Below are 12053 nucleotides of genomic sequence, written 5' to 3'. Positions count from 1 at the left end.
GATGGAGTAGTGACAACAAAACCTTCACATTCATTAAATGGAACCCTATTTACTTCCATAGCATGCAAGTACCGAGTGAAGCGTGTCATCATATTAAGCGCTGATATTTTGACCTGATAGTGCTTTGTATTCCAGGACTTTTATTTCAACCTTCCCTATCCTAAGTATGGCCCACTTTTCCCCAGCATGCACGGCGCTCTTGAATAAAAGAGGCAGGCCTGGCAATGAAGGTCGCATATGGAGCCACCTTGAACCTATGCCAGTGTATGGGATGAAGAGATTTGGAATGACGTGTGTTTCAATCGACACAAAGTGCATATGTACTATTCCCATTTAGGGGCCAATCAATAAAGACAATGTTGAACAATGCTCTCTGATCTTGGGTGAACTCGACTCTCAAGGTTTCCATGCAGAAATAACAAAACTAGGACTACAAAAATGCACAAAAAAAGAAACAAGAATTGATGAGCTGCTTATCCCGATTTCGAATTGATGAGTGGGCACCGCTTTATTTGCTTTTCATAAATGGTCTTCTGAAAACACTATTGGGTTTGCTTACAGACTGTGTACGGGTTGCAGCCCACTGCGTAGTGCCACTGTGTTAGGCACTGATCGATATGCAGGGAAAGAAAGACTGAGGCTAATTAGCCTTCGGTGTGGGCCGCACACCCAATTTCCCACTGAGGGTTTAGTTTACTTAAACATCCAGGTAGTTCAATCTTATGTTGATTCTTGATTTGCTGATAATAATTTGCTGCTTCATATTAGCCATCTGATCAGGCAAACTGCATTGTGATCATCATAGCAATGTAGTTTACATATTGAAACACACAGCGGTAGCCAGCTTCTCAGACGCTGCTCTGCGGTAGCCAGCTTCTCAGACGCTGCTCTGCCGCCGTGCGCGATCACTCCGCACAAGAGGGAGGGGTGAGTGTAGAGTTATGAACAAACGTATACAGCGTGCGAATCATAAGTAATCAGTAGCTTATTAATGTATATTTCTTCCCACAGATTCATGCCCGTGAGCAGTCAGCGCAACACGCGAGGATCGCACAGAGACAGGTCAGCTGCCACGTTAACTTATCATCACTCCTCACATTGTTTACACACGGCTGTAACCTATGGTGGCAATTTAATATGTAACTATTAGCAGCATGATCTGCACATATGATAAAAGAAACAAATTGCACACGAAATTACATAATTATTAAGTACAACATCAACTTACAATTTAAGATACATATTATCACAGTGCACTGAGTAGCGATAGACATGTATGTGGAAGCCAGTGGGGTGAATATAAATGAAATATGTTTGTGCTATCACGAGATATAACTAAAAGTGGATAATATATGTAACAAATTTACGACACAGCACACTCCAGACCAGGACTATTTCGTCTGGCCAGGGATATGGCACACAATAAAAACGCTTTTGCTTTATTTCGGATTCTGCTTTGAGAAGGCACCCAACCCGTCTCACGCCTCCATTGATAAACACCTCGTGTCGCAATGGACTATGAACCAGGCCGGTGTGCAAAATGAAATGTTTATTTATTTTTCAAATTCAAATGCAAAATCAAATCAATCAAATATAGGGCAGCAATCACCAGTGTGGTGATAACATACAGCAAAATGTTATAATACACTTAATTTAACTTTCTGACATCAGATACATCAATGTAAATATAAATGGAAGCACAATCAGTTTTTATCACACTCATAGATAGTACTTAAGTTAGGTACTCCCCCTGTAACACTTCCCCAAACCCCTGCGGCCCAAATTGTGTGTGGGTGGAAAGGCGTGGCAAGGAGTCACAAATAAGAGGGAAAAACCGGATTTTAAATTCGATCTACCACCCCAGAATGGGAGGACAAAACAAAATTGAAAACCATGAAGAAAAGGAGCAAAATGGCACATTTGGAGTTCATTAGATGATTAGAGGTCAGGTTACATGTGCGGTAGAAGAGATAGGACGGGAATTCGTGCGGCTGTACTAAAGAGGCAAGAAAGCTTACAAGCTACTGGGCAAGGTACTAAAGCAACATGAACACAGGTGAGAAAATAGACTTTGGGAAGGAAAACAATGCAGACAAAAATGACACATGGCAAAATTGCAATTTCTTTTTCTACAGACACTTCAAACAAGCAAACAGCTAAGAAAATAGCTAAAACAGTCAAAATCGGAAATCCGATTTTATGCTGGGGTACAAAGGCACATAACAGATAGTATACTGATGTGAAGGTATGATTCTTTATGGGGTGGCAGCATGGGTTTCTTTATGGGAATGAAAATCGGATTTTATAATGAAAGCAATCACAGGGGTAAAAATCGTTTTTGTTAACAAATAATCTGTTCTACTGAGACTGTATTTTAGTGGCTAGTTTATTAAAGAAAGACACTGTACGCAAGGAGGTTAATTTGAAATTGTAACCAATTTGCGCCGCGTTCCTCCCTATAGGAGAATTAATTTATTGCAAAAAAGGTACTAAGGACTTACATAGAAGACTGAAATGATTTAAAAAGAGAGACGACCACAGATTCTTCTAAGGACCGGAAAAACAGAGGATGCTGACAATTTGGGAAATTACTAGGGTTCTTATGGGATTTTTATAGGATTTGGACAGAATGCAAGGTAACAGAGTGGTGTATGCAGCTTTTTGGAACTGGGGAGGATGATACTTACAAAATGCTCTTGAGTTGGGTAATTTGGCCAGTCAGCTGGATCTCTGGACTGCGGGACAAGGATCTGGTCACTTAGGCAGCATCGTGGCTCTCCTTTATGGGAACAGTGGGGCAACAGAGGTCTGGTCACTGTGGACAGCGGGATGCACCAGTTGGGCAGAGGGTCTAGTTGCTGGATTCTCCCAAAGGGATCAGCAGCCTTTCCTCCTTTCTCCCTGTATTATTGGTATGAAGGTGGTTCTGGATAGGAGGTTCTGTATGAGTGGTTCTGGACAGGAGATTCTGGATACGTGATTCTCCTTGGATCTGGATCAACTACCTCTGGACCTGGTTCTGGAGTCTTGGAATCTTGCAGCATGAATTCTGAATGTTGAATCTCCCTATGCCTCCCTGCCTAGCTCTTATATAGGCAGAATGACATCAGAGAATTTACAAGGTGGGTGCAAATAATCTGGACATACCTCTTTGACTCGGATAGATCAGACTATTCATGTCGCCACCTCCCTCTGAGCTGATTGGATTGAAGGAAGTGACCTCCCCCTATGCATTTTATGACTCTTTTTGTCCCACATGCCCAATTTTCCACAAAAAAGGAGTTATGGAATACAACTTTATATTTACAATAGTCATCATTATAGAAATCAGATAGGCATATCCCATATTTCACAAGGAATATGCCGGTACAAACGCCAATTCGGTGCGATGCTGCTTTGCCCTTTGGGAACCATTTCACAGTTTTTCCAGTAGAACTATTTTATCTAAAATTCTACAAATGGCTACAAATAAGCATAATAGTGTCTGGCATATTTTCCAAATTTAAAATCTGTGCCATTTACGCTTTCCCAGAAATGTCTTTTTACTGCCTTTCACGTCCACCACATGCCAGGAAGACACACATTGGGGGTCATTACACGATAGGAGGTAACCATGCCACTATTTGGGGCATGGCTACCCCCTTAAAAGGTACCGGGTTCAGGTTCCTTGAATGAGGAATTACCGGGCCATTCCGACCTTGGATGGCCAGGTAATTCCTCATTCAAGGAACCCAGACCCTGAACATCCCCATTCCATTCGAGCCCCCATAAGGCTCAATGGGAATGGGGAGGATGCTAACAACGGGCCCGTTAATAACGGCCCCGTTGTTAGCACCCTGGTCTGCTCGTGGGAAACGAGGCGTCCTTAGCGGGTTCCCGCGAGCAGAATCGTATGGGGCGGTAAGGGGTTGACGGCTCCGGCACCTTTACCGGTGCCGTGAACCCCTTACTGCCTACATTGTAATGACCCCCATAGTCTTATTTTGCTTGCCCAAAAATTACATGAAAACAGTGATAATCTCACATTACGGCTTATTCAGATTATTGAAATAAATGTTTTATTGTACAAAGTTCTTCAAAGTCTATGGATAGCATTTGTCACTGTATGGGCGGTCCTTCAAAACTCTACAGTCAACCTGCCCCCTCTGTGGCAGTCTGAACAACAGGGTTACCATGGAGCCCTTTGATCCTAGGCAGTTGAAGCTGAGGAGAGGTGTCAAAGGAATTCACACTTCTTTGTGAAAGGGCTAGTTCTCCTTGGTCCATTGTCCCTTGCTGTAGAAATGTCGGCCAATCTGACAAGGTCGAGATTTTCCACACTTTGGCCCTTTCATATTTGGTGGAGGGGAATCCTTTCCCAGGGGGGTTGGTACCTTTGAAGTGCCTGCCTAGGCCAAACATATTCTGCTGGTTTAAAACATTGGCCCTCATTACGAGTTTGGCGGTAGCCATGGAGCTATTAGCTCCATGTCTGCCACCAAACCGGGCTCATTTACCGGGTTCCTGCAATGAGGAATAACCGGGTCATTCCAACATTGGAAGACCCGGTAATTCCTTCTTGCAGGAACCATTCCCCATTCCCATTTGAGCCCCCATAGGGCTCAATGGGAATGGCGATGGAGGTAACAACGAGCAGATTACAACTGGCCCGTTGTTACCTCCTTCTTCCCCTCGCGGGACCCAGAAAGCACGCCTGGTTTTACCAGGCACCCGATCCAGGTCCCGCGATGGAAAGCTTGTAATTAGCGCTCCCGTAATGAAGTGGGCAGGTCCCGTCCCGGCCCCCTTCATTAGGGGAGCGCCAGGGTCATAATGAGGCCCATTGTCTTTTTTTCTTATTCTCTCTTTCACAACAACCAAGTCTTTTTGGGAATAACTATAATACATTGAAACCACCCCAGCCCCACACATTTAATACTGTTTCAGCGAGTATTGGGATGATTTCACATTTAGCTTTCAAAAGAGCAGTTTTCTTGCTTTTACAAAAATGTATTTACACATGTTAATTTTCTACCTGTTGATTTCACAAGATGCAGTTTTCTTTGCAATTGTTTTTTAAAGGCTTTTTATAGCTCTGGTCAGTTTCTGTACACAGGGTTATGCTTGAAAAATGGTCTCTTGGTAATTGACATATAGCAAGAGAGAGAGAGCTTTCTTTTGATGTACTTTGTGTGGGTTCATTTGTTTCCAAAGAGAATCCTAGCCGTGCAGACTGAAATGAAATTCTCTGACTTAACAGACTTTATTTGATAAAACAATGCCATTCTGGGGGGGATGGCCATTATTTGATGGTGTTCAACATGAAATAGATGTGCAGGGCTGTGTTTTACTAGAAGAAAACTGTGTGATGTTTAAGCATGAAAGTAGCACCAGTGCGAGGTTGTTATAAATACAGGACATTTTCTTGTGCAGCTTTGATTTTTTTATTTTGATGACAGAACAGCAGTGCTGGGCCACATTCTGCTTTGAGATATTTTATTTGGGTTCACATGAAGAAAACAAAATCCAGGATATTCTTGTGGGCTATGTTCAATCTCACCCCAGGTATGCTCAGCAGACAAAATGCAGTTTTGTGTTGCAGGGGGTTACTGTTCGGGGTGGTAAATATACCCCACATATATAATGTTAAACATAACCATGCTAATGACTAATGAAGGAGCTAACAGATACTCTTTATACTTATGTCTTTCTCCTACATGTTCTTCTCTTATGTGTTTGTACATCTTGTGGGTGCCCAATTCACGGTCATTAACATGCCAACATAATGTTTACACTGATACAATCATGTGCTTAATTTAAACTACTCAAATGCCATCTTAAATTAACATATACAGTTATGGTCTGTTATGCACACCCTTATGAACAATCTACCTGTTTCATGCACACTTTTCAAACTGTCATAAATGGATCACACCATCATATTTCTAAATGTCTGTATTATTCACGCTGAAGAGGAGGTACCGACAACTGAATGCAGTGGGGGGCAGACCCCGACACCTTAAACTAGGTATAGAAATCAGTGTGGTGTGATCTAGGCCTTCAAATATGCAAAAACTGAAATCATAGTGCTTAAAAACGCAAGTGCTTTAAATTCTGTTATGTTTATGAAGTCAAAATGCTTTAAATCATGAATGATGTAGTGAGTAGGGCAGGATACAGAATATGTACTATAAAAATCAGGTAGAAAATGACCAAGTGTTAAAATATGACCAGACATAAAATAATTCACCATCTTGTGTACTGGTCACCCCTTTATTCAAACCTTGCCTTTAACAACAAATAGAAGGTATTTAATGAAGCACATCTTTGTAGACAGTGTTGACATGTGTCATCCTCTTGTATCAGAACTCCCAAAGCCAAATGTCTCTAATCTAACAATGTTCCCTGTGGAATCAGATAACAGTCCGGGACCAGACAGCTAACGATGCAGTTGTCTACGTTTCTTAGCAAAAGGACGCAGCTGCCTGCCCAAATAAGGGTATCTGTAACCGGAAATCCATTGGCGAGTGCCAAAATGTATTTCAAATTGAAGGTTAAGCATAGAATGACTACTCGCCAGGTGTGAGATTAATGTCAATGGAAAGCGTTGCTAAGAGTGTATTTAAAAAAGTGTATTTAAAAAAAAGGTTGGGGCTGGTTTTCACTCTCAGAATAAGTATAAAAATAGCTTTGACTTCAGGACTGGGGATTACTTCCTGTAATTTACATGATGCATCGTGTGTGTCGGTCTGGCCTGAATAAACCTGATGTCCATGACAAAAGCCTGCCTCTGTCTCATGGTATGCTATCTGAGTATTTTCCTGAGTCTCGAGAGCCCAGGAGAGCCCAGGAGAAACCAGGGGAGCCCAGGAGAGCCTAGCAGAGCCCAGCAGACTTACAAAAGAGCACAGGGGGGTCCAAGGCCTCCTGAACAATGCTGCCTCTTCATCAGGCGAGAAGAAGAGTCAGTGATGAAGGACTTCTCAGTCCGAAATGCATAGTCCATGACACGTTTTTTGCAAACAAATATCATTTTGATGAAATAAAACCTAAACATTCTTAACTTAGAAGAGTGAATTATTATAAGAAGATCAAGAATCAACGTAAGACTGAACAACCTGGATGTTTAAGTAAACTAAACCCTCAGTGTGTAAATAGGGTGTGCTGTCTACACTGAAGGTTAATTAGCATAGGTCTTTCTTTCCCTGCTTATCCCGATTGTCATAGGTCAACCTGTGTGCTCTGGACACCTCAGTCCATGATTGAGACAGAAATGCTTCCAAAGGCATTAATCTCAAAACCGAGTGGCTCGTGTGTATTCTGGGAGGAAGGTTCACACCTCTGGCAATTGGCAAACAAAAATAAATGATGTGATTAAGGGTCTAATTCACAGACGGTTTTCCAATGGGGTTTTTGTCATTATACAACGCTAATGTGAAATAGGCCCTAAGTGTAAAACAAGTTCATAGGTTAATCGTAAATTGACACTCCGTAAGCCAAGTGGATCAACCAATTGACTGTTCTGGTATATTTTCTGCAGGTGTAAATGTATCAAGCTCTCAGGAGAGCCTTCTTGGGGGATAGAGTAGAAATGATGCATTTCACATCTCTCTCTGCACATGGTGTTGTTTGGGTGATCTTTTTTAAGAATACCGCAACTCCAGACTGAGGGTTGCATTCTAAAAACTACTGCCGCCACCTGCATCTCCTTATCTGACAGTGTTTGGTGAGGCAGCTCCGTGGGTGAGTGCATCCACTGCGAAGGTGTGTGTGTGCAATCTGACAGATGAAGGTTTGATCAAAGGCAGGTCCCCATCCTTCTGTGGTTAAAAAAAGGAATATTATGGGGTTGTGGAATGGCAATTATCCTCCTTCCTTCCACCATACACCCTCAGCAATGTTCTTCCTTTCTTTGTGCCTCCCTCTGGGATCCCTGCTTTTCCCTTACCCCTCTCTTCCACCTGCTCCCCCGGCATCACTATGGCCGGCTCTGCTTGTGGGAATGATGTTATTTAATACACGTTGTCAGACATCAAATTCAAGTTTATGGACTGTTTATTTTCATCAGACAATTTATAACATGTATCCATTTGCGGCTGGTTGGGAGCGCTCTTTGCCTGCACCTCTCTCTGCGCTAGTTCCTCCCGTCTGCGCACACTCCCTGGGTTCCTCCTTTCTAGCTCCAGCCCCAGCTCACACGACATGGTCATGTAGCCACATGATGTGTGCACTGCGCGCACGTCGCTACTTTATTCCCTTTCGTACAAAGTTGAACTTAGTCCATTACAAAATCTGTACACTTCGTTCTTTGCAGGACATGCAATTGATTAACACTCTCCTCCTATCTGTGTCCATTCGAGCCCACCCGTATTGTTCTTTAATTCTCCTCTTCATTAATGTTCTGCCAGTGTGGCCTTTGTGTCCTAGCCGTATTACCTTTTCCCTGAGGCTGGTGCCGGAAATCAGCACTTCACCTCTCATTATTTTTCCTTCTATGAGCACTTAGTTGTGTTTCTAGTAATTCTGTAGACTAGGTGTCACTATCCTCTCTCCTGGCCATCCCTTCCTTGTATACTCTTTCACTTTTCCTGGACTACTCACAATTAATTTGTGTATTTGTATGTATCTTATCTAATAGTCTACTTAGTATTAATGTGCATTTAGTGTAGGTTGGACTGTACATTGTTGGGGCACTTCCTTTTGTATTAATTTGTGCGCTAGTCCTTTTTGAATTCTTTGATAAAACATGCTCAATAATGTTTTTTTGAATATTGAGAGTTATGCTTAAAAGAAAATGAAAGTTTTGTTTGATTTGCTCAAGACATCACTATTGTAAAACATAATGTATTCATCTTGATTAGATGCCAGTAACAACTGGACTGGTTTCATATGAAATAATTGAAAAATAGATGCCTTAACTCATATTTCTGGTATGAACCCCCCTTTTGCTCTGTATTTTACTTCCTCAGTCCCTATCATTGTAGGGGATCCCCCTTGTGTACCTGCTCTTTCTCTTTCTTCACTGTTTCATCTTCTTTAGTCCATCCTCCCATTCTTCCAGCTTTATGGCTTGGTCTCGATGGGATGTGTTATGTGGGCTGCTGCGCATTCCTCTCTTAGGTACATCTCATTTCCTTCTCGAGTCATATGAAGTCTGACTAGACAATCTACTTGTCTGTTCTGCCATCCCATAATATTTACTATTTTATAGGTGTGCTCTTGAAATTTTTAGGCCAGCCTGGCTCGTCTTAGAGTTTATACTCCTCTGTCCCTTGGTCCCAGAATGTTCACTCGGGGTTTATGGTCTGTCCACAGTTTGCATTTCCTCTCATGTAGGTACATTCTGAAGTAATGTACTGCCCATTTGAAAGCAATTATCTCTTTTGCTATAACTGAATACAGTTGCTCTGTATCCGTTACAGCCTTGGAAGCAGATGCCACTGTCTACGTTTCCTTCACTGATTTTTGCACAAGGGTGGATCCTACTCCATATGCAATGTCATTGGCTGCAATTATGGTTTAGTTGTTTACATTAAATAACCTGGGACTGGGCATTTGAGCTATTTCGCTCTTTATTTGTTCAAACCTCTCTGTGCATTGGGTCGTCCCCTTTTCTCAATAGTTTTCGTAAGCTTTCTGCCTTATTCAAGATGTCCTTTACAAATTTGGTATACTACTACGTTGTCCCCCATGAACGACTTCATTTGTTCTTTGTTCTGTGGTTCAGGGGGACGCTCAATTGCTTGAATGAAACTCTTATTCTACCCCCCTCTCTTCCCCTCTGCCTCCCTCCTGTATTCTCCGGCTCTGCCAGAAATGTCGTCAGGCCTATTACGATAATTGCCTGTCTGTTTCCTTTTTCCCCTCCCACCCTCTTCCTTATCTGTTTTTTAGCACTTGCACTATCTGAAATGTTGTCAAACCGAGTACGATAGTTAATTTCACATTCATGTTGTTCATGGCCATATAAGAATGTCGTCGTGTTTTTCCCCCTGTCCCCTCCCTTGCTGTGAAGTGCTTTGAAACACATTCTGTATAGGCACTATAAAAATGAACTATCATATCATATCATATCTCCTTTGGTTCCATGCCTGCTTCCATTACGGCGTATCCTAAGGAGTCCTGTTTATCTTTACCTATTTCACACTTTTCTCTCTTAACATGAAAACCTTGAGTTTTTAGTCTTCTCAGCACATTTCTCAGTCCATCTTGGTGTTCTTCTACTGTCGTCCCATAAACCAGGAAGTCATCTTGGAAATACTTGACTTTCCCTAGCCTTTGTAGGTTCTCAGTTATTAGCCTGTGGAACATGGGGGATGCTCAGCAAAGTCTAAATGGCACCCTTGTATAGTGGTAGGTGCCAGAAAGGTGTCCCAAGAGACGTTTGTTTCTTTGACTTTGGGTGTAGATTTGCATGGTGATGAGTGCTCATGATATCCAGTCTAGAGAATCGTTTTGTGGCCTGGAGGGATTATTTTGTTAGTGGGAAGTTATCACTCAACACCTCTTGGTTAGGTGCCCTGCGATCAACACACTTCCTTAGCTTGTTGGATCAATTGTTTCTATTGAGCACCATTGGGCTAAACCATTCTGACACTTCAACCTTCGATAGTACCTTTTTCTTCGGTACGTTTTCTATTAGTCTGTGTAGTTCTCTCGCCATCGGTGGGACAGGTCTTCCCCTCTGTTTGATGGGTTTTGCTCCTTCTTGCAATTTAATTTAACGTATGCAGGTTTTTGGTGTTCCTATGGAATTTTTGAAGACTTGCACATATTCCTCCACTATATTAATGGTATGAATCTTCCTCACTCCCATGACCTGCTCTTCCGCATTTGGATCCAGTTTGATTTCTAGGTCTGGGTTGTATTGCCATCCTAGTAGCATATCTCCTAGGTTGGCGATGTATACTTGTCCTATTATTTTATAATCCTTGAACTGTATGTCCGCTTTCAAGTAACCTTTTATCTTTATTGGTTTGCCTCCATAGGTTCCTGGTTTAATTTTGGTTTTCTTTAGCTTTCTCACTCCTCCAACCTGCAATGTTTTGTACTGTTGCTTAGTGTGAGGTCTGTACCCTGAATCGGCCATCAGCTTTCTCTGTTTCCTATCTATTAGTGCTTTGCAGTACAGTTTCTCCCTCTTTCTCCCTCTTTTGTTTCCCTCTTAGGTGGCTTACGCACAGTATTCTTACTGGCTTGTTCTGTTGTTCTATCTCTGACTTGTCAGTTTCACTGTGTGGTTGCGTTCCACTCATTTGACTGCCATGCTACTACATGCCCTACCATAATTACCTATCTTCTAACACTTGCTGGACACTCCTGTCGTTCGCCGCATTGATGCGCGTTCCACATCTGAAGCACTCTCTATGGTGCTTAGGTTCTGGTTTGTGAATATTGTCTGTTCTCTCTTAGTTGCTATCCGTTTAGTTGCTTCCTTCTGTTCATGAAACTCCCAATTTTACTTCATGAATGAGCATGGTTTCTCTTTCTGAACCTTGTATTCATTCCTTTTGCCGGTGTAATGTACGCTCTTCCTGACTGTGCGCTATTGTTAGCACTTTGTCTAGCATGGGATCGTCACAACATTTGTTCTTGCATTTTCAAGTCTATGAATCCTAGTCTCTCAGCATCAGGTCGATGGTGGTTCCGAAATGACAATCCTTTGCAAGTTCTCTCAGCGCTGTGAGATAATGTCCATTGATGTGTACGCCTCTTGCTCTCTCTTGTGATGGTGTAGTCTGTGCCTCAACACATTCCCACTGTTTTCATATCTTTTCATTAATCTCTTAACTCCTCCTTCACATGTGCTTTCTATGCCTGAGCCATGCCCTTCTTTCTAGACAAAGTCTGACATTTGCATTGGCCTCCTATTCCTTGCATATTTATGAGCACGGCCTCCTACCTTTTCTCACTGGTTTCTTGGAGGTCTTAAGCTTCCATGTACACTTGAAAGCTTTGTAGCCATTGCTGCCCCTGTATGTTTCGCCTAACTGGGCTCTGTGGGATGTCTGGTGGTGCTGGTATAATTTGCGCCATTCTTCTGCATCCAGAAGACAGAGCAGGGCATGGACCCA

The sequence above is a fragment of the Ambystoma mexicanum genome, chromosome 6p, assembly GCF_040938575.1.
Source record: "Ambystoma mexicanum isolate Mex_15411 chromosome 6p, UKY_AmexF1_1, whole genome shotgun sequence".
In the NCBI taxonomy this organism is placed as follows: domain Eukaryota; kingdom Metazoa; phylum Chordata; class Amphibia; order Caudata; family Ambystomatidae; genus Ambystoma; species Ambystoma mexicanum.
This window is presented reverse-complemented; position numbering follows the sequence as displayed.